General features: G+C 43.3%; 1 protein-coding gene across 1 annotated transcript in view; it reads right to left on the reverse strand.

Moving 5' to 3' along the window:
* The window catches only part of FGGY (FGGY carbohydrate kinase domain containing), a 220,808-nt gene that overhangs the window by 162,446 nt on the left and 30,906 nt on the right, over positions 1-27,456 (reverse strand). The gene's annotated exons all lie outside the window — the stretch shown is intronic.

The raw sequence follows: 27,456 nt of genomic DNA on the forward strand, positions 1-27,456 counted from the left end.
TGCAGGAAAGGTTTCCCTCCTTCCAGTTCTTTCTAAAATTATATCCAGGAAAACAAACTGATCGTTAGGGGCTGAGCTGGCAGGGGGAGGAAATCCTGCGCTGCTGTCTCCCAGGGCATTCTGTCCTCTCCTTTTGGCATTGCATGTTCAGCCCTGGTTTGGAAGATGCCACTGGACGGGAGGTGGATTTACCTGAAGAGGGAAAGAAAGTGGTGACAAATGAAGTTGGCTGCCAGTTCCCTGTTAGCACGTGACAGGAGGAGATGGTGCACCGCTCGGCAAGCCTCTCTCCATACCTCTGGAGCACCCAGCCCTGCTGCTCTCCCCTGTGCTGGCCCTCTGAGCGGCACAAGCCAGCGTGCAGGCTGCGGGGACAAAGCTGACAGCGCCGCAGGAATGAGTCTGCTGGTTTGATGTTGATGGGAGACCAGTCCCAGAGCACCAGCACTGCTTACTGCAGCTCCCTCCTTGGCTGTGCTCTCCTGTTTCCTCCTGTGCCTCATCTACAGAAAGAGGTCTGCTGCTTCACATTCCCTTCCCTCCTCTGCAATTAGGAGTACACTTCATTAACAGCCCCCAGAACACCAGCCTGAATGCAATTCCCAGACACATGGCTCTGGAGGCTCTTTCCAATGTGCACCACATTTCAAAGGAAATGCTTTCTCTTATGCCACCCGCCCCTACTGCCAGTAACAGAACAGCCTGGTAGCAACTGCAGCAAACTCACGGTGGGAAATACGGCAGGAGAGAAGCATTCAGCGTTGACAGTAATCTCCTTTACTGTGATTTAGCAGAAATGTAGCTGTCATGGGCTTTTGAGCATACTGCAGAAACTGCTGCTACAGTTATGCAAATTCCAGAACTTCTGTTTCTGTAAATCAAAATTTTCCAGGGGAGAACATGCAGTCATGTGCTCTAGCATGAACAGCAATCAGGAAATTCAGGGTCTAGTCCCAGGGCCACTCAAAGACAGGTACTTCAGCTCACTCAGCTTCCGCTTTCCATCATAAGACCAAACCAATGATAATAAAAATCACAATGAAAGCAATTGAAAAATATTTGCATAATTATTTATCATGTGTTTGCATGCTTTGCATGTTAAAGAAGGGATTGTTCCTCATCCATAGTCTCAGAACAGATAGGGAAGTAGAAAGCGGGTAGGAGAACAGGAACAAAACCTAATATGTGTAGAAGTAAATTCAGTTCCATAGAAAACCAAGCTGAAAGGTGTATTTAAGAGAGGCTAAATACACAAAGACTCAGAGCCTGCTGGAAAAAGTCAGGGAGTTCATACCGGGAACACAGGCTATGACACAGAAGGAAGTATGGAAGTAATTGTGGAAGAAGCTGATAAATGGGTGGACTGGGCTGGAAATACTGGTAGAGCTGAAGGCGGTAGCATGACAGGTGTACAAATGATGATGGTGAATAAGTTTTCAGTTTGGACAGTGATGAAGCCTGAGTCCTGCTGACGAAGAGTGGAACAGCCCAGACGGTGACTGTTAGATTCTGCCGCTGCAGGGCAAGATGCATTGGAGTGCATCTAAACCAAGGCAGGACTGCCTCGGAAATAACGCAACCTCTCCAAGTGTTATCTGCGGATCTCAGCTACTTCCAAGCACCCGCCTGAGGAAGATATTGCTCCACAGCTCTTTGATACGGTACATTTTACCAGCAGGTTCGACCAGTAATTCAGTGAAACATGCATTCAACTCGGACAAACCCATGTGGGAATAACCGTGAGTCACACCGTTGCAGGAGTGGCACCCCTGCCCTGAGCCGAGCCCATCCCGGAGCTCTTCCCTTGGCATCCAGTGAGGCTCTGCCACCAACCAAGTTCTCCATCTGAGGTATCAAGCCCTGCCTCATCTAGGACGAATTTACTGCTTGGATCTTCAGACCCCACTTTATGTGGACACGCCAGATGAGGTTTCCTAAACACTCAGACATCCATGGAGACAGAAATATCAACAGGAATCAAGGCAGAGATATGTCACCTTGGCAAATTTAACGCACTATGTCCCCTTTGTGCTTTGGCAACTTTCAGCTGAGGCTGGTTGTATGATTTATTGAACTAAATCAGGGAAATGCTGATTCAAGAACAAAAAAATGGAGCTGAAGAGGAGCTGGGATTGTCATACTCGGTGAAGTAAAATGATGATCACCTATCAAGGGAAAATACAAGATAGATGCCTCTAGCAGTAAAATTCATCATGAGCTACAGGTTACTAGAAAAAAAGACAAAGACATAAAGAAGAACAGATGAATCCAACCATGGGAGAACAGCAAGAAAAGCAGCTGCTTCAGATATTCATACTGACAAAACTCTGGCTGGCTACCAAATGCACCCTTCCCACCCAGAAATAATCTGGGCTTGAAGAGAGCATAAACATCTCTTAGTATTCTATATCACGAACTGCCAGTTCTACTTGGTGTCCAAATGGCAGAACATTGACAAGTGAATTCAGATACGATGTGGTCCTAATCACCTGAGAGTAACTACACCCCTTGCCCCACAGTGCACTCCTTAAGGTTCATGTGGGGAGAAGCGTGACTTGCCGTATGGAAAATAGCTGTCAAAATATTTTTATCCTATGATAAGAGTCATTCACAGTCTCCCACTGGTGTTTGCCATAAAACCAAGAAAAAGTGAGGTTGTCTAAGCACTGTCTGGTCTCAGAGACTGTGAATGGATGTCCATCCAGTTTTACTGCAGTCTGGTGTAGTCTTTCTTGATGCAGGACGCACGTTTAGCTGTCTACAAATTCCATAGAAGTTTTCAGTAAAAGTGAGAGGATGTGCTACCAAAGGAGAACATGAGCCAAAGATGTTCTATTACCCATATCCTATTAAAGGTCAGAGACAGCTCTTACCTCAGTGCTATAATGTGACCAGAAACTTAATTGAAAATACACGAAAAGGTTATTAATAAAGAGATGAAGCCATAGTAAATTTAATATAGCTCACAGAAGGACTTTTGCTGGAAAGAGAAGGTTATATAGATAGATAGATAGGCCTTTAATTAAGGTGTATTGCTGGGTTAAGTGTAAATTTTCCAAGCAAGCATGAAGATAGAAAACTGGTAATTGCGTCCAATTTATATTATAAAAATCAGTCATATTCATTTTACTTCCTGTGACAGCCTTACTTAATTCTAAGGTTCATTCACTTAATTGAAATGGAGAATTCTTTGAGTAAAAACATAAGGAATTGAAGAAAGAGACAGACAGATTGCAAGAATTGAACGAACAGTACTTTAAATGAAATCATTAAAACCCCTCGTCCAAGATTCTCAATAGATTCATGTTTGCTGTCCTCAAGGGATATTTATTATCAAGGCTGAGTAGGAAAAGATTGGAAATTATATCAGAAAAAAAGTCTCTAATGGTCTTCTTGAAAATTGAATCTGAAGAACTCCCTGTTTCTATTACTATCATAATTTTTCCATGTCTCACATTGAGTGTAGACTAGAAACTCAAATATTTCTCTTACTGAGACCCTTTGCAACAATGGCATAACTTGCTCGAGTGTAACCAAAAGGCACACATGCGTACAAACGAAGTGTGCTTCAACCATGTTCTCATCTTTTACTTGTTCACAGCGGAGAATTACAGGAGGGAGCACACTCAGAGAGAGCGCTGCTGTAAGTATCCATACAACTCTCTTTGCAAATCTCAGCCTCAGGAAAAAAAAAAAAAAAGCCTTACTAAAGCAATGAGTCTTTGTGGGTTTGGGAGTTCTCCAGTTAGCGATAAGGAAACAATACGTGGTGGCTTAAGTGGCAAATAATAAGCAGTAATGAGAAGAGCTAACATTTAAAAGCAATGGTCCTGGATAATACAAGTCATTCAGAAGCCCAAATATCAGAATCATTTGTTGACTACTATTGAATAATAAATCTACACCTCTTTTGCACGTAAATTGCCTTAAAAAAGAAGATTAAGTTCTGAGGGACTTTGTTTAGTTTCTCAGTGTTTCACAGGGCTTCGGTGATATCTAGATAACTGCCTGCTCTCCTTCCCCTGACAGAGACCAAAACAGGACAACTCTTTCCACATTTGCTGTTCCTGGATAAGAGATATAATTCTCTAATTACAGTCAACAAAGGTGTGCTGAATTTTAATCTCCCAATGCATAAATCAGAATAAGTGCACCATGAACATATTCCTGGCAGGAGCAAGTGGGTTCTGCTACAGACAAGTGCATCAGCAGCACTATGCCCAAGTCTGTCTGGGACCCATTTAAGTACCCACTTGAAAAGGATCCATAGTAGAAAAAGGACCATAAAAGTGGGCAAAGCTGAGGCAAAGGCAATGAGAAGTACCACAGAGCTAAATCCCTCCCTGTCAGAATGATGTTAAAGAAATTACAGATGGTTTTGGTCTATGTCTCTGGTTTCTGGAGGGAAGTGGCAAGGGATATTACTCCACCAATGGACACAAACAGAAGGTTAAAAACGCCCTGATGCTAACTGTTCAGCAAATAAAAAAAAAATCATGTTGCAAAAGTATTTAATACTTTCAATGTTCAAAGTGATGAGCAAACTTTGACCAATGAAACAGCAAGGTTAGAGTAATTAAAGCTCAGATGTTAGGTTGCTAATAGGAACAGACTAATAGATTGAATGAACTATCTTTAAACAGTTCACGACTAAAAGAAAACACTAAAACATTCCTATGTTTACATGACAGGGATGAGATCTCAATACGTCAAGAACATTAAAGCTAGCAACAATAAATTTTTATCTGTCAGTGGGAAGGGAAGATAGAGCTCCAGCAAGCCCAGAGAGGATTAGGGAGAACAGTAGACAATCGACAGTGAAACAGAGACAAAGCTGGGAACAGAACTATAAAGTGCTTGAGGAAATCCCTAAATCCGTTGGTATTAAAGCATTTACAATGACTTTTCAATTTTGTGGCCAGCCTCACTATCAGGAGAGTTCTGTCATTTATGACAGTGGAACCAGGATCAGTTCTTAAAGTCAATAAGTTAAAAAAGCTTTAGTGAGGTTTGAAGTTGTATCGTGAACTGCACTCACGGTGATTTGCTTAAGAAAGATACAGCTAGTAGGTAGTAGTAGGCCTTGGTTGTGAGTACAGAAACAAGTTAAAGCAAGGTAAGGTACAGCGTGAAACTGAAGCATTTCAGCTGCTCGGCAGGGAGCCGTGCGATCAGAGTTCAGCGATGCTTTATGACAGCAGCAAGGCTTTCCCCATCCTTTGCTTCTGCCCCTGTGCTATGCTGGCCACCCATTCATGTGGCAAGACAACTGTTTGTGGAACTACACAGAGCACTGGATCACTAAAATAACCCAAGTGAAAAAAAAAGAAATCCAAACAAAAATCAAGGGTTTGTCTGTTTTCTTTAGCCCAGATTATTTCCATGGTCTAATTTTAAGCGCAGCTCCACACACTGTTGGACTGGCACCAAAAGGAGACAGTAACCTGCAGCATGAGGGCAGAAATGAACTTCCAAGAGTAGAAGGAACTTGTTAAAGTAGCTTTATTGCTTTGCTTTTGTTTCCAGTAAACATAAAATAAGCCACCCTCAGAAAAAGAGAAGCAAGCTAACTTCCATTTTCCAAGGGTAAAAGCGAGCATCCAGGCAGTTACCACGGACTTGCTGAAATGCTGTGTGTTCACACCCTACCTTACTCTTCTCACTAACTCTGGGAAGGACAGAGCAAGCACATTACTTTGGCACTAACAATCAGTTCTGATAAACCTCCACATCTGCTAAGAATTAAGCCCTAAAAAGAACTTCTCTGATATCTGAAATAGAGTAAGATGAGAAAGATTGGCAAAAGCTGAAGAAACATAATGGAAACTCCCTTTGCTTTCAGTAAGTACAGGGTCTAGATAAAGCAGAAGAAGGAGGAAAAAGGTCTGTGTTTTTCCAGGGAAAAAATATCCAGGGTTCTTGCCCAGAGGGACAGACCCAGCCATTCTTAACTGGAAGTACCCCCTGTCCCACTCTAACCAGCTTCTGCTTCTGCCAACAAAATAAGAGGACTTAAATTACATCTCTATTGTGCGGCAGTTCTAAAAGGAGACAGCATAGGTAGAGAAAGGCAGCTGTCAAGATCAGCTTCCTCACTCCCTCTTCTGCACATGACACCTCTTTTACTTAATCCTTTTGCTTTTTCACGTGCTCTGAAACAACCGTGAAGCTTTGCATCCCGACGCTCAGCCAGACAGGAGGAGGTACTGCCCAGCCGTCTGGTCCCATCATCATCTCTCAGCATCCTTCTCTCATCCCTTCTCCTGCCACTGCTGTATCTTTCTGCCTTTTCAGTTGGATCATTAATTTTTAAACCTCCACTTTTTTCCATGTGCAAAGTCTTCACTAGTATGGGGTGGCACCTTCTCCTCTAGAGCCCCCTGAAAAGCACCTTTCCTTCACGAAGCAGAAGTCACCCAATTAGCCAACAGGCTGCATTTGTTTTGAGAGAGGGATGAACTCATTGCTCTCTAAGTAGTTCCGTCAGCACTGGGATGAAAGAAACCTACTTCCCACTCTGCCTTTACCATATGGTCTCTGATATAGGGGTTGTGTTTGTGTTTCCCTCATAAGGGACATTAAGAAGACTTTCTTATCCTTTAGTTGGCCAGCTATTTGCACAAAATCTGTAGGAACCTCATGTATTTGACCTCTACTTCCCAGTCAAATTTGGTTGATATCAGCCAAAACCATCAAGAATTACTAGAAAGGGAATAACAGACTGCCACATACATACTGGTCGTAGGTTTTGTTTCCTTAGAAAACTTGGCTAAAATAATCCTAGCAGCACTTACCTTTTTTTAAGGACATTCTTCACAAACAAAGATATGATGTTGAAATATCTTTCTAACCATTAAGGTATCATTCCACGTCATACATTATTTTTCAAGAAAGCTGAGCATAGTAACTAAAGCAGGATAAAAGGAAAATTTGGCAAAGAACAAAAGAGCAACAAGGCACCGTTGTCTAAAATATGGATATAACCCATGAAAAGCCTGGTTCTCCTTCCTGACACATCTTTCTCTTTGACTGTCCATCGTTGTGGGGTTTTGATAGATTAATTTCTAATTTAAGAAGTTACAGTATATGTCACTGCTTTTTTTAGCAGTCCTGTTCATAAAACGATGGTTTTCCAGATTTCTAATTCTACTATAGGAAGAAAAAAGTTTCCAAAATCAAATATTACTCAACAATAAGTAAATAATGTAGAACATTTTTGCAATATGGTAATAAATTTTAAAATCTGGTCTTTGTTAGGGCCCAGCCCAAAGCCCTGTAATGTCTGTTGAAAGACTTCAATCAGGCTTGATTGGTCCTCATAAATACAGCTGTTAGTTCAGACTGAAATGTTGATAGTGCAAAGCGAAATAACTTGGGGCTTCGCTTAGCCTTTTCACAAAGAGGTGTCAGCAGCTTCAGTGGAAGTTACGCATGTGCAGGTGTGGGCAAAATGCAAGCACGCTGTCTACTTCAAGTCCTCAGCTTACGTAGCCAATGTTATCCCTAGGACAACGTATCCAGCGTCCTGTCAGTCAGCCCAACCGATTTTCTTCCCAAATAACAATCTGCAAGCACTGGGATGCCAAACATCACCAAGTGATACAACAGCAGGAATAGGCCCCAAATGGACGCTGAAATCTGCCCCTTCCCCTTGCTGTCTAGCTCTGCTGATCCCTTCGGCTTTCACATCACGGGTTTTATTCCAGAATTAGGCATGTGGCCATCTTCTGAAAAAAAAGCAGTAACTTCTACACTGTCCCCCACGCCTTTCCATTTTGGTGTGCTTCAGCCCTTACTACCCCAGCTGTATTTCACCTCTACTACTCTTTCTCCCAGGATCCAAGGAGGGATAAGTGTGGCCATCAGAAAGAAAGCCTTAAAACAGCCTTAGTCTTCATTGTCCACAAGCTGTTTTAGGTAAAGGAGATCACATCCAGCTCTTAAGTATATATGTGTATGTGTGTATACATATATAATCATAGAATAGTTTGGGTTGTAAGGGACAATGCTATTTCCTCAACTTTGAGCCCTGTTAACATTAGAATGACATGAAACTGAAAGGCAGGAGTGATTTATACAGTCACCACCACGCTAAAAGATAACACTATGTAAGTGCTTGTACGCTCTCATGGACAGTGCACAGGGCTGGAGTGCAGAAGCCTGAGCTCATCCTGCCCCTGACATCCAGTTCAGCCCTGGGCAAATTATACAGCTTGATCCTAGACCTGTTGAAGTCATTGGCAAAGGTCTTGTTTGACGTAACAGCACAGGATCAGGGCCTGCGTCTCTCCTCTTCTTTTGTTGCAAGGTGTCTCTAGGGTGGAAGTGTGTGAAGTGTTTCAAAGATTTAAAGTACTACAGCTGTCATCCTGCAATTCTTATTCATGCCTGATAATTTTTACTTGTGGGAGTAGGCCCGTTGGCTCCACAGTCATCATTATTTGCAACATTTCTCATATTATTCATAACACGTCTAGTTTTCTGGCATAGTTTTATTAATTTTAGAAGTGGCACATTTTTAGCAGCATGCTTTACATATTCATTAGATGCATGATATAATTAACCGAAGAAATGTCGTAAGAAACACAAAGGAAATATTCTTCTTATTACATTCAACATTTAATTGCCCACAGTTACTCTCAAGTCAAACCTTCTTCTGTTCAGAGAGAGTTGTCACAGATCACTTACATTGCTTCGTAGAGTCTTTTTAGTGAGTCGAAGTCAGGAGATGTTTTTCTTAGAGTTTTACTGTATCAAAACGAAAAAGCAAAATCATACCTCAGGTGAGGCTGTACATTAGTAGCTTACCCCCAGTTCTGCAGACACCTTGCAAGGATTTTTTTTTTTTTTTACTCCATCAATCAGAAGTTTGCAAATCTTGGCCCAAATTGCATCTACATGATGGTAATTTCAGCGGCCCTATAATGCTGCTGGGGTTTGCAGATCCTTCTCTGGATCCTCAAAGAGAAGTACAATAAAGTGGGTCCAGAACACACACGTGGGTTTGGCCAAGTTTGCCAAAGTTTAATTTTATGACTGAGTAGCCCAATTATTTTCCCTTCATTATGCTAATAGTTGGAACTGCTTGTTCTCTTATTTGTCATCCATTCTGTGGTGTTGTTGCTACAGAATGAAGCAAATGTCTTCCTCTAGGGAAGGGCCTTATAGGGCAGAGATTCACAAGGTGGTCCATAGGTTAGATGCCTCCCTTTTTTCCACCCCAAAAGGAGTGGTGATGAGCTAAAAGCTGCTACAAGTGCCACATATAAAGACAAAGAAAGCTACTAAGACACTTTCAGTACATGGGCATGTTTGGAACAAGGTGACATGAAAACTTGCTAGCATCCACAGTACACCTGCCCAGCAAAGGCAGATGCTCTATCCCCCATCCGTGTGTCTGTCAGTGCCAGTATGACTGTTTCCAAGACCAGTTATGTCTGGTTGATTATATACAGTTTAGGCAATTTCCACGATTGTTTTCATACAAGTCAGACTTCAGCTTTATAAACAGTGTTCTCTTTTATTAAATATGGTCCTTTGCACATGGCAATGTATTGGTGCTAGTCTTTACCTTACCTAACTTTAGCTGTCTAACATCAATCAGCAATGCTAAACTACCCACCCCAGATTCTCTACATATTTTGTAAAATGTTAGGAAGTGGTATTAGGAAGCAACTTCAAAGGGCGATTCATTTCAGCCCAGCAGAATGAAGACAGACAGGATGAGTCACCATCTCAGAGTACCTACTTGTCCCCATTGACAACAGATCAAGAGTTGGGTGGCTTGTTTAGACTGAATGCTTAACCTCAGATGGCTTAAATTAGGTGAAATGAATCCCACTCGGATTTTTATTCAACATCAAATTCTGCTGCTTCCCACAACCTAAATTATTTTAGTCATCAGGTGCCTTACTCACCGCCTTTTGCTGTTTTGTTCAAGGAGCGGATTTATGGAGTAAGAAGCCTTTCCTAGAAATGAAGAGGAAAACGCTTCTTGCATTTTTAACATTGCTTCTGTTAGCCAAGTACTTCCTCCACTATGGCAAGGTGTGGGTGTGGTGAACTCTTTGTGCGTAATAGATGCCAGTGATGCTGATCCCAGGGAGTAGGAGATAATTTTCAAAAGCTGCCTGGCAAGCAGCTGGACAACTGGGTGTCAGAAGAACACAGAAAGCGGCTGGCTTGGCAGCCAGAGCTATGTTGGTTGATGGACCAGAAATGGGCACTTTCCAGAATGTACAATGGAAGTAGATATGCCAACCCTAAGGAGCCTCAGCAGCAGCTGGGGGTGTCTGATTTCCTCACAGTCCTCTGAAAACACGAGTGTCGGATTTTAAAGACGCAGCTAATGGATCTCCTGGTGACTCAACATGAGTCAGTCCAATTAAGAACTGAATCAGGCTCTCCAAATATTCCCATGAAGCTCTTCCTCTGAAGACTTCAAAGTGCATTACGAAGATTCAAAGTGCTAACAAGTAGGATAATCCAATGATGATATCAATTCTGGCATGACGCAGTTCCCATGTGACCAGGGACAAGTCCATTTAGATGCACACTTATTACAGATATTTAGAAGCCACACATAGATTTGGACTGAAGTATAATAAAGATTTCATCTTGACAATCTTCTCTGTGGAATTCTATAAACTGGTTGTAAAATTTTATAGGAAGAGCATTCCAGTAACTATTGCACTCTAGAGGCTTTCCTATAATAAATACCTGTCCTGCTCCATTTTGGAACATAAACTGAGCTTTACTGCTCAGCCAGATCTATTGTCTGAACCATGTAGCCCTAAAATCATGAATTTGCTATCAACCTCCTGTTTGTCTGAGGAGAAAACAAGTAAGAGGCAAAACTGAACAGAACCCTGTTACATATTTGTTTAATCGTTCCTAGATGGAGCTACAAAATACATGCATCGATAGCACACAGAGTAGCTGTGCAGTTTTTAGGACTCCTCGAGCTCCTTCTGAGGACAACGATGAAACCACACACTGGTTTCATTTGGGTGAACCTGCCGACTGGATTCTCAGAAAATCATACCAGGCCAGCCCTTCAAAATAACAAATAGTTTTTTGAAAGCAGTGATTGTAAGAGTTGCTGAACACATTCAGCAGCATCGCTGCTGCTGTCACAATGATAATGTTGGGGGTCTAATACTGAACCCACTGAAGTTAACAGGAAAGCTGCTCTAAGCACCAACAATCCTTGGACTGAGCCCTCATGCAAGCGCTCTTTGTTGCAAAACACGATAGCACAAATCAAATGTGAGAAACATTTTACTGGCAGCAGACAGCATGTCTGTCATGCATTGCGTTGATGAAGTGTACATGTCATCACTGCAAACACTTGCACAATATCTAGACCGTATGAAATATGCTTAAACCACCTTAATTGCACAGCAGTATGCCAAAAGTTAGCAGCCGAGTTGCAGTGGCATCTCGACGCAGCAAGAATGGATCAAGATCCTATAGCTGTAGGTACCACGCAAAAACATCCAGATGACCTCAGAAAGTCCCTGAAAACCCCGGCAATCCTTGTTCTACCTGTGGGTTCTCTGGTTTGAGAGGTGTTCTTCCGTAAACTAGCATTTGGAGCAGAAGACTGCACTGGCCTTGTTCTTGCGTCCCTGCCACACAACCAAAGCCACCGCTGGCACTACCTGCCTTCCCTGCTCACAGCTTTCATGGAGGGTCTGTCGATACTGTAAACTCAGAAGGATCAAGGCACAAGTTTGATCCTTGCCCTGCCAAGTTGTGTATCTGCCAGGACACTCCCCGGCATGGCACCAGCCTGTCCCAGCTAGTGCTCTCCCAGACGATGCCTGGGGACCCTTGGGGACAGCGAAGGCCAAGGACAGTTCTCAGGAGACAGTCTGGATGAGGCCAGCTGCTTGGGACGCAGGAATGGGGGAAAAAAGCTGGATCATGTGGGCATGAGTCACGATGGGCTACTTTGTGTTTGGGTTATTTTATTTTCTAGCCATAGCCAGAGACAACAGGGAATGAATGGTCACTCTTCCTGAGGCGCTGAACTATTCCTGAAAAAAAAGTTGCTTACTGAAAATAGCACTTTGGTGAGAACATGCAAAGAGAAAGCTCCTTGCTTTTGACTAGGTCTGCCCTGTGCTGTGGCTGAGGACTGCAGCCTCTCAGGCTGCCATCCAGCTGGACTCTGCAGCAATTCATTCACTAGAAAAAGTAGGAAAAGAAACAGGAAAAAACTAGATGAGGTTTCCATGGCTACTGGACTGTGTACTTTCTTCTGACCATTATCGCAAATTTTGCCATCCAAACAAGCAACAGATGTCAGAAATAATGCTTGGGTTTGGTGAGCTTTCATTTCAGACGCACCACAGGAAAAGGTACCGCCTTTGAGCCCAAGCAAGTGGTCCATTCTCATCTGTGGGCAAAATGCAAAGCGTAGACATTCAGACTTCTAAACGCTGGCCCTAGAGCTCCTCTTCAGTACTCTTTCCCAGTTGTGTTGAACTTCTAAATCTCATGTTCTTTTGTGACGGTTATTGAAAATAATAGGTCAAGAGTAACACCGCAGAAGGTTTGCTGAAGGACTGATGCATTTTGTAGAGAAATGGCACAAACTTTGACTTTAATATTCTAGAACAATGAAGAGAGGGCAGAAATAAAAGCCACGTAATCAGTTCCTCTTATCAGTGATGCTGGACTGTAGAGCAGATTATCCTGTACCCATTTACGATATATTCAAGAGCAACAGGTGGAAGTACAAGTGATGTTTCTTCTTCATTCTTCATTCCCCTTTGTGCCTGGTCGGCTTATCACTATTGGCCAGACAACATAAAATACTGCTTAAAAGGAAAAACTCTCAAAGTTTTCATTAACCACCAACCCTCTACTTGCTTTCCTGTTATTCTCTTTCATGCTGTCTCCCTGTTACAGCCCCCACACCTTGGTCCACTTTTTGGAGCAATATCTGGATTCTGCATTTGCTACAGAGCCTTCTCCATTCAGCTCCCTGTTTTACACGTGTTCATTTCTTTAACACACCGGCAGCCTTTGTAAGTTCTAGCACTGAAAGTTTCTACAGAGAATTTCGTATCTCTGCCCAAATTTCAAGCATGCAGTCTATGGACTTTGCTAAACCAGAATCTCAGCACTGTTGATGTGCTGTTCTTGTAACTGGGATGTTTTTGCCAACGTATAACAGATCAAAAAACCCAGAGAGTTTCGTTACATATCTTTGCTGGCTGAACAGTCTGCATGAACCACAAGCTACTCAATAGTTAATAATAAGCAGCTTCTCCCCCCAGCACTTGGTTTGAAAGGACTACAAGCTTTGAGTCACTGCACAGTTGATTTGAGCTTAACCCTAATAGCTTTATTATGTCGTGGCTTATTCTTAAATCTTCTTGGAAGCAGAAGAGTGTCAGCAATAAACTTGTAAGGTTTAACACTCTAACACCAGGTAAACTGCTTTATCTCCATTAAAAATATCAACAGTGTCTTTCCCACTGCATCACAGAGCTGTAAAGTAATGCTGGAGCAAAAGCATGTGCCTGCTGGTATCTGCCTGAAGAGTTTCTGGGAATTAATTCTGCTTTGCAGAAATATTCCAGTTATTCATGTGACTCAGCGGCTGAGACCGGGATCTTCCTGCACTCACATGGTGACGCGCTGATTCAGGCTGGTTCAGCAGCGCGGGACAGGAGAGACACCTTATCAAAAGAAAAGCCCTCCTTGGGGACAGGCTCTCCCAGCAGCTGAAAAGGAAATTTCCGTTGCGCTATCTGTGCTGGTCCAGCGGGGCATGATTAGCAAGTTATTATTAGATCTGGATGATTTTCTTTACTCTGGGTAAGAAGGGAATCATTCTTTTCAACCAATAAAATATTTCTTAGCGCTGCTGCTGTGATGTCTGCCCAGACGCGATCTCAGGGCTAAAGGCTAGCATCGTGTCAAAGGAAAACAGTACGCTGCTCCTCTGCTTGCAGAGTCATACCTAGGAGTACTTCAGCCACACTCGCTATTCAAGCTGTATTTATCAATGTTTTAGAAAGGATTAATACCTGGCTAACCCTTGGTATATGCATGTTGCAGACAGGAAGAGTAAATTGTAAGTCGTTTATCAGCACCCTCTAGACTTATTCAACTTTGTGTGTAATGACTGATCGAGGCATTCATAACACATTAACCCTTTATAAACCAATTGTAAATAATATCTTGACCAACAGGGCACTCCTCAGCCCCATTATGCGCAGCAGATGGGAATTACCTGATTAAATGTAGGCATCTAGGATGGAAACCTGAGCACCTGAGCCAGTCACTCCACACTCCCTCTGTGGGTAACACAGTCGAAGGTGTGACCTGAGTCCTCCAAAAGTAAACATCTAAAATGGGTCTATCGAATGCTGGCCAAAGCATTGCAAGTGACCTGCCCAGGATCTTACAAAACAGACTGTGGCAAATCAAGAACAAGACTCGCATCTCCTAATTCCAGTCCTTATTCTCAGTCCACAAGATCACAGCTGCCCTATAATCACATAATCATAGTTCTGCCATTCTTCAGTGAAGCTGTGAATGCATTTGCTCAAGGGTCTCACATCAGCCAGCTCCTGAAACACAGACTTCCTTTAATACTAGGCACAATCTCACGTTTTTGCAGGAGCAGCCTACAAGGTAGGCACTGTAATCTCAGGCACCTAAACATGACAGTATACAGAAGTACCTGGTGAAGTGCAGTGGTTACACCTCACACCTCACACCTCACACTATGTTTTCCCAGTTCACCCTGCTACAAACACCAATTACAAAGTATATTTGCAACATCTCGTACCAATTGCAATACCAGAGTAGCGCTTCCTCTACCTGCTGTTCCTCCGCAGCCTCCCTCCCCTGACCTTACAGTTGGATTTTCTCTTTCAAGAGGTATTATTTTCTGTCTGCTCTGCGGCTACTTCCCCCACAACAAATGGCACATTCGAAAATACAGGGGAAACAGTATATTTAACCCCTCCAGTGGGTAAAAGAATGACAGCAGCCTGTGATACAGATGTGAATTAAAAAAAAGCCAGCTACTGACACAGGCTATAGTGGGTATCAATGGATTGGAGCAGAAGGAGATACTGTCTATAAAACTGAAAACCAGCCTATCTATAATAGAAAGGAAATTTAAAAAAATGTCAAAATCTGTCTCAGGATGTTCTCCCCTTCCACTCTGAAGATCTGGAAGACTTTTTAATTACTTGTCAGACTAGAGGTGCAGCCTCCCACAACTGCCTCCAGTCCATAAAGCTGTAAATTCCTATCAAAAAGAGAACTTAAACATTTTTATCTCACTTGAAAAACTTAAACACCAGGTAGTCAGAGGCGTAGATCCACATGGTATTAGAGGGTTAAAAAACAGAGGAAAACTGTAGCCTGGGAAAATTAGGGGCTTTCCATTCCCTGTGTAATGAAATGACAGATTTAAAGTTCAGAGTGAGAAAAGTCATTGAAAGGAATTAGATTTCAAGCCTCCTGAGACATACAGGCTTTGTTTTTCAAGGCTATTGATAAATCTATCAGTCTCCCGATTACTGTCCCCCCACTCCCTGAAAAACCCTCTAAAAAAGGAATTTGCTGCCTAATTGGAAGGAAAGGGGTTTAAAGACTATCCACTGTAAGGTCTCTCTGAAGAAGGAAAGTCCCTGGAGGCAAAACAATAATTGGTTTTGACCTTCCGCCGTTAAGGAGGCGTTGGTAAAGACGCGACTTAAACACAGCCTGACAACTGTGAGTTCCAATCAAACTCAGAAAGAGACGGAAATTGGATAAGCAAATTCCTTTTTGTTCATGACCCCGGTCCCGCTTTCCTTTCCCCCTGCAGCATGACACATCAGAATCTTTCCTGCATGCCATAAATCACTCGCAAGACAGCAGTAGCCTTTGAATAGCTGTCTTCTGTTACGTTCAGCTCTTCCAGACAAGCAGCATTAGCAGTCCCCCGTCTGCTCTGGAGCAGCAGACACGTTCAGCGCGGTACAAAGGCTATAGCTGCAGCAGGGGAGGAAGCAGCGTGATTTCATTGCCGGTTTCAGCGTGGTGTAAATTCCCTCTCTCAGAGTTTGGAAGAAGTCTTCACATTAGCACTAGGAGCTGCCTGCCAATTTAAAGAAATTTGGTTTTGAATGCAGAAACCCACAATCCTCATTCTGTCAGAAGCTGCAGCTGACAACACGCTTTCCTTTTTGTAAATTTGAGCTCGTAGAGGATGTTCTTTGCCATTCCCCGCCACTGCTCTGAGATACGTAATGTTTCCTGTGTCACCTTCTGAATGGCAAGTGCATCTTGTCTCGGTGTCCCTGCAAACTCCTGGCAGCACCTGGAGGCACCTGCGTGCTTCCTTCAGCTTCTGCCTGTCCATCCTCATCACCACTGCTCAGCACAGCCTGGCTGGCCAAGTGCCCTTCAGCTTGCCAAAGCCTACTCAGGCTCCTCGTATGATTTGTTACTTGCAAACTTCACTGATTTTAGGTAAATCAGAGAACTTCAAACTCATTTTTTTCGTTTTAAGGACATCTCAAGGTAATAACGCCTCCAAGGCCCGCAGAGCAAAGTTTTCCTTACAATGGCCCTGAATGCAAACGCTCAACTGAATGTCATTACACTTAAAAAAATATGAGAAAAGAGAAATGGCAAAGACTCACAACACAAAGACATAGACCAAATAAAAACGCCTGAACTAATGGTGAATTTTTCCACCTTAAATGGCCAGCCAATTTGAGATGGTCACCACTGAAACCCGACTCATGTAATTTGCAGATATGACTCACAAGAGTTGGAGGTCCAAAAGCAATAAGAGCACAGCTTGGAGAGATATCAAGACTTTGGAGACAAAAATTAGTTATTTTTAGGGCCTGATGAGACAGAGGTGAAAGTGTAAGTAGTCTACCGTAAGGTAATTGTGATGTCCAGGTATTTTCTCAGAGTTGAAACGGTTTCACTTTCTCCCGGAAAGGAGCTGAAAGCTGGGAATGGTTTCATACAGATAGAGTTACATGAGTTACGCGCGGCAGGACTGTCCCAGAATGCCAGTTCCACATGCTTTGACCTTTTCTCAAGTTTTGGGAAAAGCTGCTTCTTACACGTGCCTCCTTCAGCTGAACCTAACCCCTGTTACCACTAGTCATGGCTCTTCCAGCCTTTTAGGTGTCGTGACAGCTGACTCCTGCTGAGTCTCTGGAAAGGGCTCGGTCCCAGAAGCATTTTACCCTGCTCTTTTAGGCCAGAAGTACCCAAAGAGTCAGTGTGACATTCAGAGTCTGACAGCAAAGCAGAATATCCTGACAGTATCCAAGCCATGCTGCAGCTGCTGCAAGTCAGCAATGCTTAGCCTCTGACCTGGCACCTTGCGTGCTCGCTGAGACCAGGGGCACTCGGCCCAAGCCTAGTCCCAGAAAGCAGCAAACAACCAGTACAAAATGCGCAGCCGCGACCGATCTTCGGAAGGACCAGATTTAGAACACATTTCAGAATCACAGATCTCTAGCATTTGCGTCCTCCAAGTCCCTGCTACCAAGATGCTTCCCAACCGTGAGTCGTACCCTGTCTCATTCCTATTTCAAAGGATTTGGTCAACTGACTTTGGTTTGGGGAACTCTCGCAACTGACGGACTCTCCTTCCTGCTCTGAATTTCATTCCACAGACTCAGACTTCCACAATGCACTGCTCTCGGTTTTCCTCTCCTGTCCTTAGGAAGCCTTACAGACTATGATCAGGAGGCACAAGCTAGGAGAAGAATGAATCCTTGTCTATAATAATGTTGAAGCTGTATGTAGGCAATGGGAATTCATAAAACTGGAACAGGCTCAGCACTGGCACTTTATGTAGGACAATACGTACCTCCTGAGCTGGGTCATGTACCTAGCACGTCCTTGCTGAAGTGCCAACTTGCAGAGGAATGCTGACACTTACAGGGGTGCTGCTATGTACTATGGCAGTGCAAAGGCTTCTGCAAAGAGCCAGCAAGGCAGGTTAGCTGGGAGCATATCAAAAATCTATAAATAACATTCTATAAACAAGGTTCCATAAAAGACCTAAAAATACCAAGAGGGCAGTTTGTCAGTTGTTGGGGTTTTTGAATTTATTTTATTTATTTATGGAGTTCTGCTGAATGGAAATGAAGCTTTAGAGCCAGAAAAGAAAAAAGAGAAACCTAATATTCAAACTGCAAGAAGCTGTGTGCCTTTAACGCCTCTAGAAATCAAAGGTGCTGAGTTCCCATCACAGTGGCACAACCTAGCCTAAAACCACGGTCCTAAACCATCGCTGTTTACAGTTGCCACTCGACACTTGCTCAGTGTTCAGAAAGGATGATCCTTGCTCCCAAGAAGTCTTAATTTAAGTAGCAAGGAATTCGTGCAACTTTTTTTGTTTCTGCTTCTTGTTTTTAATTTTCATGTTTTATCTTTTTATGTTTTATGGCACTTCATAGTGATACACCAGGCTTCAGCCATTGATCTCAAAATAGATCAGAAAAAGCCTATACAGTTCTCAGAAGACAAACCAGAATCTTAGCACACTGAAGCAATTTACCCAAGCTACCTGGGCAAGCCAGTAGCAGAAAGAGCCCGGTCTCTGCTGTCACCAGCAAGGCCGTAGCGACTCCTCCATCTTCTGCTACTTTGAACACCATGAGCTGCAAGAAGGGGAGCCCGTGATGGCAGGGGTGACAGTAAGGCAGGGAATGAGCCAGAACAATTGTCTCGAGTGTTACTTCTTAACACAGGAGCAGGGTCGAGTTTTCTACCACAATCCTTTAGCTCTCCCCGTTAAGTGCTGTAGTGGTTTCTGTTAAGAGAAGGTCAGATGAGGACCCGAGGCAGACAATTTTCACATACTGTTCCAGTGTAAGGCCGCAGGATAGAGCCCAGCAGAGCCTTGCAGTCTGGATGGCACCTCAAGTTTGAGATGTCCTCAGTTATCCCTATGGAGCTGTTCTGGGAAAACAGGCCATACTGCTGGGGCACGAGCATGGCCGCAGGATCACGCCGTGGCACAGGGGCAGCTCTCTCGACTCGGAGGGCACCTTGCCCTGCACACCCTCTCAGGTCACCACGCTTGTTTTCACGGTCTCTTGAATCCCTCGAATGTATGTTTTGAAGATCATCGAGGCAGAAGCTGCATGCTTTCGGCGACACCTCTGTCGAGTTATGCTCTCCTCTAAGAGGGGGGCAACCTAGCTTTCCCCTGCCCAGCCATCCATGCTATGAGAATGACACACCGCCAGCCACACTGTTCACACCAACTGTGGCAGTAAACTTTATTTCAACTTTGACATTTAGTTCCTGTACAGTGACTCATGACCGCCTATGATGCCCCCTTTAGGGATGCAAGACTCAAAAGCCAGCGCAGAACGAAAATCAGCAAGCAGAAATCAGAAAGAAGCATTTGATGAAACAAGGCACCTCATAATTTTTATATACTGCAGGGAGGAAACAATAGATGAGGACAAGTTCCAGTTGCTATCTCTTTTTGCATAGAGAAGCTGACAATTTATATTTAAAGTACACTTTACTAAGTGTACTTTTACCTAGTGTACTTTCTAAAAACAGCCTACCAATCCATGGTGTCACCAAAGCCAAATAGCTTAACGAAACCATCAGGTCTTCCAGTTTGCAGATTTTTAGAAAAAAATGGGACCACAAACTTGTTTTAGAGTGCATTGAATAAAATCATAAGGAATACCACATGCATTCCTTATCTTGTTCAGCCTTTTTATAATGCTTGACGGACTTACTGCTCCTAAGAGAAATTTAAGCGATGAAGGACAGTTTGTGTCCCTTCTGACCAGGTCTGAGATTTCTCAGGGGAAGTGGCAGGTGACAGCAGCAAACACGTTCTGTTTGTGAAGGAACGGTGAAGCACATGGGCACGGGGCTCTGTCATCGTCCTGAGGAATCAACCGTGGTAAAGCCAGGACATCAACCACAGCTGACCCAGACACAACCGAGTCCCTTCCGCCTGCCCCTGCTAAATTTACTAGCTATGTTCTGGATCTATTTATGTAGCTGGTGCTGAGAGAGCACTAGGAAAAAATAATAATTCTTAAAATCCTAAATTAACTTTCTATATGTGGATGTCTAGAATTACTTCACAGATACCAGTTAGGACAAACATGGTTGTATATAAGAAGTTACCAATTTTGTTTTCACAGGTAGTAGAGATTGTTTTCTTAGGCTGAGTGAAAGCATTCTGAAGACAAAGTAACACACCATGTAGCAATTAGCATTTTCTTAAAATCTACATTATGTGCAAATGCATCTTAGGAGGATGTGCTCTCACTTTCTGCAAGGCTGAAGAGATGCTCCTTTGCAACCTTTAATTTCAGAAGGAATACTTCCTCATACCTTCGCTGTACGTACGGAGCCACGAATCCTACTTCACAGACGGAGCTGAGCTCCAAGGTCAGAGACAGCTCACAGATTCCCAAAGCAGTAGCTGGTGTCAGCTGGAAGAGCTCTCGATTCCCGCTGAGCTACGATGACTTCACCAGCTGAAGAACAGCCCAGAGTGCCCAAGTTTGCCTTAAATTTCCACCTATAGGCATAAAATGCATTACCAAACTCCTGTAGCAGAAAATCTGTAAACAGCTAAATGAGGGTACAGACGTATCTGCTGACTGGAAAATGTCCAAGTTAACCTACTCAGAAACCCAGCTCCTTTTCCTCATCTTGCATCACAGAATTATTTATTTGCCTAAAGGCAGTTTGAGGCAATTAGTATATTCAAAGGTTGGTATTAAGACTGCTATTGATAGTGGCGTGGAGAAGAAAATTGCAGTGAACGTCAGTAATCTGAGCATTTTTGGACTAGAACGGTGTTCAGATTAATGAATGTCGATGCTATTTCAAGGTTACGCTTGCTAATATTAGTATGTAGTCAGACATACCAGAGCACGGCTTTTTTTTTTTTCTCTGTTTTTCCTTAAAGGCGAAGTTTTGACTTTCGACAAAATGTAGCCATGGCAGCAGGAGTGGCAGAGGGGATAACACATTGCCATTCAGCTGGCCAAGTCGTTTGGATTAGCAGGTTTTGGAAGAAAGAGGTTTCAGTGTATTTAATTAACTTGACTTAAGAGTTCTTGATCCTTTTTCAAACCACTCAACCTTTAAGGTCTCTCATGAGTCAATGTTTCTAACCCCAGACTTGCAGGAGAATTTTTGAATGCGCTTAAGTGGTTTAGGATCTTGCTGGTTTGAGGGCAAACTTACACTCCTGGAAGGTGTTTAAAAAAAAAAAATTACTCTCCAGAACCTGCGTGCTTATCAACAGGTATACCTAATCATAACTTGTTGCTTCACCTGAGTATTTACTGAGGTAAGAGAAATGATTATATTGCTTATTGCTATTTCCAGCTGAAGTGTTACCATTTTTTGCTTCCCTTCAACTTAGAAATAATTTTCTAAGCTCTATAAAGCCTCAAGATTTGTGTTTTATGCAAGCAGTTTGGAAAGGTCAGGCCTAAGCATTTGATATAATGAACAAACCCGAGTTATTATATACCATTGAAAGACCATGATTCTATGACTAGGCACTGAAATGTGCTTGGACACACTATTCAGGCAATGCTTATCCAAAGCTATGCCTTCTGTGCCTCAGTCAGACCACCACGGCAGAGACCATGTCAGTGCTTCCACTGTAAACTTGAAATAGAGTTTATAAATGAACCTGAAAGCCAAGCAAAAAGTTTTAAAAGGGCATATCCATTTCAATGTAGGGCTGTACCAGCAGCAGCTCACTCAGTTTTAGCACATACAAGGAGCTGGAAATACAAAGTTAGTGATTCCAGGTGGACTGAAGCCTGGGAGAAATGGCAAATGGTGGGAAGGTCCTGTACACCAGCTGCTGGAATCCTGTGCTCACATAACCAGCCCTTGGGAGGGTTAACCTGGCATGGGAGTGAACACACCGAGGTCAGGATTTACAGTGGTAAGGAAAGGGGCAAGAAGATCACGGATGTTGTGTCTCTTTATTCCACCTCCCCTCCCCAGGTCCTGTCTATAGCTCCCTTTTGTCCACCCTGGCCAGCCTGAGACCTGCGGTGCGGGAGGATGGGACAGTAATTCCCCTTAAGCATTTTTTTGTTCCTGAGGGGTGAAGTGCTGAAACAAAAGCATCTTGGCCATGTCTAAACTCCCTTGCTTGAATAGAGGCTTGAGTTTCAAGTGGCTGGACCTCATTGCCCCTGGACTTCCGGACAGAGACGGTGTGGGAGCCAGGTCTCCAGTTCCATCCAGGTTCTCTGCCTGGAGGCCATCTGGGTTGTGACCAGACACAGCCCCCAGAGAAGAGGCAGAAGAGCAGTCTCATGAATTCTTCCATCTGGCACAGCCCTTAGAGAAACCTCAAGCACTTGGTATCACACAAATATTGGAGAGAACCCTGACCTTACTGCGAAACATCCATTTAACAAACCACCACCAATGTATTTCCAGAAGGAATTACATCATGAAGATATTTTGCTTTTATTTATAGTAAAGCCATTAAAGAGTCACAACGTGCCAACAGTACTGCGCTGGTACGCAAGCTATCACAAGAGCTTTCTTTTCTAAGTGGGAGGAAAAAACAGCTCTGCCACAGCTTGGTGTGGTATTTGCAGTCTGAGGGTGACTTTCTGACGGTGACCACCAGACTAAGCTAACATATACTACTCTTTACACAGATTACATCACACGATCTACATGTTGCTTATTTGCTACCTAACACAAGTCATTAAATAAATATTAATCTGATAGGTGGGCATGTTAACCAGGCGTGCAAAAATAACACCAGATGTGAAGAAACAACTTATGGATTACACACATAGAAGTAGGTAACACAGAAATGCAAAGGGACTGTTGGCTCTGCCAGTCTGCTATCATTAGAGTAAGTCAAGGCACATCTCGAACATAAAAGAAAACATCTCACTGAATAGTCCACCGGTTTAATAGGTGGCTTTTTTGTTTGCAGGTAGACATTCATAATTTGTGAGGCTTGAAATCCTTGAGGTTGCTTGATAAATAAATAGGAATTGCTCGACAGATGCTGGGGTAAGGGAAGAGGGGTAGAATGCTTTCTATTGCAATCTCTATAGATTTTTATAGTATACCATACTGTCCAGCTGCCCTCTGGGAGTCCCTTAAAAATAATCTGTTACATCTTTCACATAAGATCCTTTCCGCATATAATTTCATCTTCTTACATTTTATAGAAATGCAGCCACCTCCCCAAATTCAAGTGACGAGCCTTCAGTTTCTTCAGCAACACATTAACTATGGTACAGATGCTCTAATCTCGGGTCAATTTCAATTCTTAAAAACAAATTACTCATAGTACGTGTTCAGCTCATTATGCTTGTGGGAGTAAGGGAGTGAGAAGTACTACTGCTTACCCACCTAACCGCTCTGAAACTAGCAGATTTCCCCCACACTGCTGTGCTGCTTTTCTTCCATCATGACTCCAAGCAAATAATACTCTATGACCAACTCTGCTAAGAGGCAACCTTCACGGTTAAATAGACCAGGGGCTCTGTATGTATGTATGTACGCATGCATGACAAGGCATGTATATGTATGCAAGGCCAAGCCCTGAATTTGGAATTCTAAATTTGAATCAGACTGCGTGAAATTCTCACCCTTCTGACTTCAAATTCAGGATTTCACCCCGGGTACTGAAAAATTCTTTATTCTGCTACTCCTGCCCCCCTGAACTGTCCAGTTTGCAATCAAGTCCATTAAAAACTGCTGTAAAGCCAAAGGGGCACTGAAACCTATGGTTACCTTCAGCCAGTCCAAATGAGCCAGACCCAGAGATCCTGATCTTTCATTGCACAGACGTGACATTAGGGAAACATCTGGAAAGCTCAACGCATTTTTGGCTGGCTGACTTCAGCAGGAACAGGTGAAAGGAAGCCATGGCAGCCTACTCTGTGACCGCTGAGACTACTGTGATACAACAGGCAGACGTGCGAGTGCTCTGGGAAGGACCTTAGTTCTGCCTGACAGACTAGCAATGCATGACTTAAGGTATGTTAAAGACCAAGTTGCTGGAAATGAATAGCATGCAGCTATCACAAGGTAAGTCTTCAAGGTGGTTAGCAGAGTTTTAAGAGAACCTAAGTCACCTCTGAATCACGAGGAGATTCACCACCTAAAATCCCCTAGGGCATTCTGGAAGATGAGCCCTTTAATACTATGCATTTGATGGGAGTTTTACTGTTAATAGCGTTAAAAAGCAAATATTGTCCCTATTTTACATCCCAAAAATTAACTCCAGTTTAAAATTTTCCTCTAACTCACCCCTACTACTAAACAATCTACTAAAAACTGGGCCTAGTGTGATCACAGAAGCAAGCAGTTTCGCACCTGGAAGGACTCTCTCCTCCTGTTTGACAGTGGGTGCCCCTAACCTTCCATCACCGACAGTTCCATGGCAGGTACCAAGTACCAAGCCCTGGCCTCCTGCTGAGTATTAAACCACTGACCACACCAGGATGCTCGCCACTGACTGCAGCTGGACCAGACGCTCGTGGTCAAGCCCAGCGATCGTCCATCCACAGGTTTGCATTTCACTCTTGCTGGAGACACTGGTAACGACCCAGTATCCCACTCTGCAGACTCTGTACCGTGAACAGCTCCGTGGTGGAAACCTCTGCCACCACACAGAGAGGTTTTATAGAGCAGGAGGAAAATGGCCTGCTGTGGATACCGCAGACCTTTGTCCAGCTCGGGCTTTTAAAGTAGGAATATCAGCACTTCCCAGCATCAGCAGTTCCCTTTGGTGTGTGATGCCACTCTCCTTCCCACACGCAAGCATGGAATTCGTGGACGTGGCAGGAGATGAACGCTCATCTCAGCGTAGCGTCTCTCATCTTACTGCCTTTTAAAACCTAGATGAAGACTGTGCTGTTACTGTTCTCCTGTCTTTAAACAAGCCCTTTCATTTTGGTGCCTTGTGCAGGGCTTTTTTTTTGCCTTTGGCTTCCTTTTGACTTTGATTCTTTTGTGAGCACTTTTATCCCCCTTCTAGATGTCCCACCCACTCAGCATCACTTGAAATGAAAAGATTAGATGTCAGCTAGTCTCCAAGTACAGAATAAAAGACAACAACAAATTCTACCAAGGGTCTCTCTCAGACTGTAAAAATAAAAGATGAGTTTGTATTGGCAAAGGCCTCTCTTGATCTGTTAATATCAAGGAAGACAAAATTATCTGTGTTCTTTGTGAAGCAGCAGTTGTTTTAGTGGGGAAGGAAGCCAAGACAGCTGTTAGATAGTTCAGTACAAAATACCGACAGTGACACACCAACAACAACACCAGCAGTGAGGGACTCGGCCAAACCGCCAAAGCATCAAATATTATTAACGCTGCTGCTTTTAAAAAAGTTTGACAAACTGCAATAATTCAAAATTTTCAGAGTGAAAGATGACTTTTTAGTTCATCTTGGCCCACTGTGCTTAAAGGATACTGCAGAAAAGGCAGCAAAATGTCTCAGATACATAAGACACTGCTGAGAAGAGGGAAGCAGGTCTTGGTCAGCGCCCACGATGAAGTGGGGAAGGAGGCGTCCGTGTTTCGTTTGCATGCAGGACTTTACTCCTTTGAGGAAGGAGAGGCCGTGAGATTTCAACGGCTTGTGAGGAGTTCTCAGCTGAAGCTACTTGAACAAATGGCTTTGTCCACATGACCTCCAGCATACCCAACCAAACGACAAAGGATTATGAAATCATTTTTTCCACTTCCTTCAGGCGGGATGAAAGACAGCGTGCACTGCGGTCAGGAGCAAACCGGAGGTTCCTGGCTGGGACCTTGCTCTCACCCTGTCATCTCGCTCTGGTGACTTGACCTCTCCTGCGCATCATTTTCTCCATTTGTTCTAACTTCCCAGGAAGGGTTTATCTGTAGATCTTCAAGGCTTTCAGACAGAGCTAGTATCTAAATACAAGGAATTTAACTCTGCTTTCAGTCACCCTTCTCATATACACCACCAGGAGCAAACAGGGTAGCACTCATACAGCTACAGATAAGCCGCACATTAGGCTCAGCAACAGAGACGGTGGGGAGGAAAATTTGGTCCATCAGCTTGAGCTCCAGCCACTAGTACAATGCAAGCTGTTGAGGACTGCAGTAAACTTGCAATCTGGCCTTGTTTGGAAGGTTTCATGGCCAATTTCTCCCCTTCCAGGTCCCCTATATCCTCTGGAAAAGCTTTCTTTTACTCAACTACGCCCTTCTACATGGCACTCTACTTTTCTCTCCAGCTGCACCTTCAAAGCTTTGCTAACTCCAATTACTGTCTAAATTGCATTTATGGGAAAAAGTCATTTTCTTTGAGTGCAGAATTACATGTTGGCTGTTTTCTTATAGATCTGGATCATAAAATAACTTCAAGGGAAAAAAAAATACAAACTTACAGCCCAGCTTGGCTGTAAGTAACAGCCTTTGTCCTGCATCAATGGATGTAGTAGAGAACGGAGTGCGATACATTATTTCTAATAAGGAAAAAGACCCCACAGCTCTGATGGAAATCAAAGTCCTCCACCCCACCAACAGAAAGCTCCCACTGATGCTATGGGCCTGTTCCAAAATAGAGCTCAGCCCTAGATCTCCCAAAACGCTCATTGCTTATATTTGTGGAGAAACAATGAACACCCTTTTCACAGCATCAGCGACTCCTGCAACCTTTCCCCCCCCCCCTCTTTTTATAAGGGATGCATCACATCCTAAATTCTGTAACAGATGTTCTTTACAAGGCAAGAATAATTTACAATGAGTGTTTTGTGGATAGGGAACTCATACTTTTCAAAACCCTCGTTTTGCGTGCGTATACGGCTCGCCTGCAGCATGCGCAGTCAAAGTCAGTGAAAATTCTTGAGATCCTCTAACCTGCGAGTGGGAACTTTCCCAGAACAGAATTGGACTTGACAAGGCAACAAGAAAAGAGAGATAATTTTTAGAATCTGAAAGTCAGTAGAAATACTTCAATATCCTCAGCAAAATTCACTTTCAGTGTATGTTATTTCATATTTCAGTTCTACGCTGTGATTCAGCAAGATCTTTTTTGAAGATGACCTAGCCAAATGGGAACTTCTAAGAAGCTGCCCACTGAACTCACTGGAGATGAAAGTAAAGTTGCAGTTTTAACAGCAACATCACCTGACAAAGTCTTTGGCATTTTATACCTAGAAAACTTTTCTCCAACTTCTCTTAGTATTTTCAACAGCTGGATATTATACTGCATTCATAGGCAGGTCCAAATATAAATAGTAGTTTCTCTACTGACCCACATACTTGGCCTATATTCAGAGTCTTTTAAGATGTTTCCACTAGCCACAGAACAGTGTCAGATATTTCTCCAGTGTAATCTTATTTATGAAGTCCTGTTTCCCAGAACAAAACAGGACTAGATCAGCTGGAGCCAGGCTCTTTGCTCTCAGCTGAAAGGCTGTTTTCCTCCTA

Source organism: Opisthocomus hoazin, chromosome 6, assembly GCF_030867145.1.
Source record: "Opisthocomus hoazin isolate bOpiHoa1 chromosome 6, bOpiHoa1.hap1, whole genome shotgun sequence".
NCBI classification, from domain to species: Eukaryota; Metazoa; Chordata; class Aves; order Opisthocomiformes; family Opisthocomidae; genus Opisthocomus; species Opisthocomus hoazin.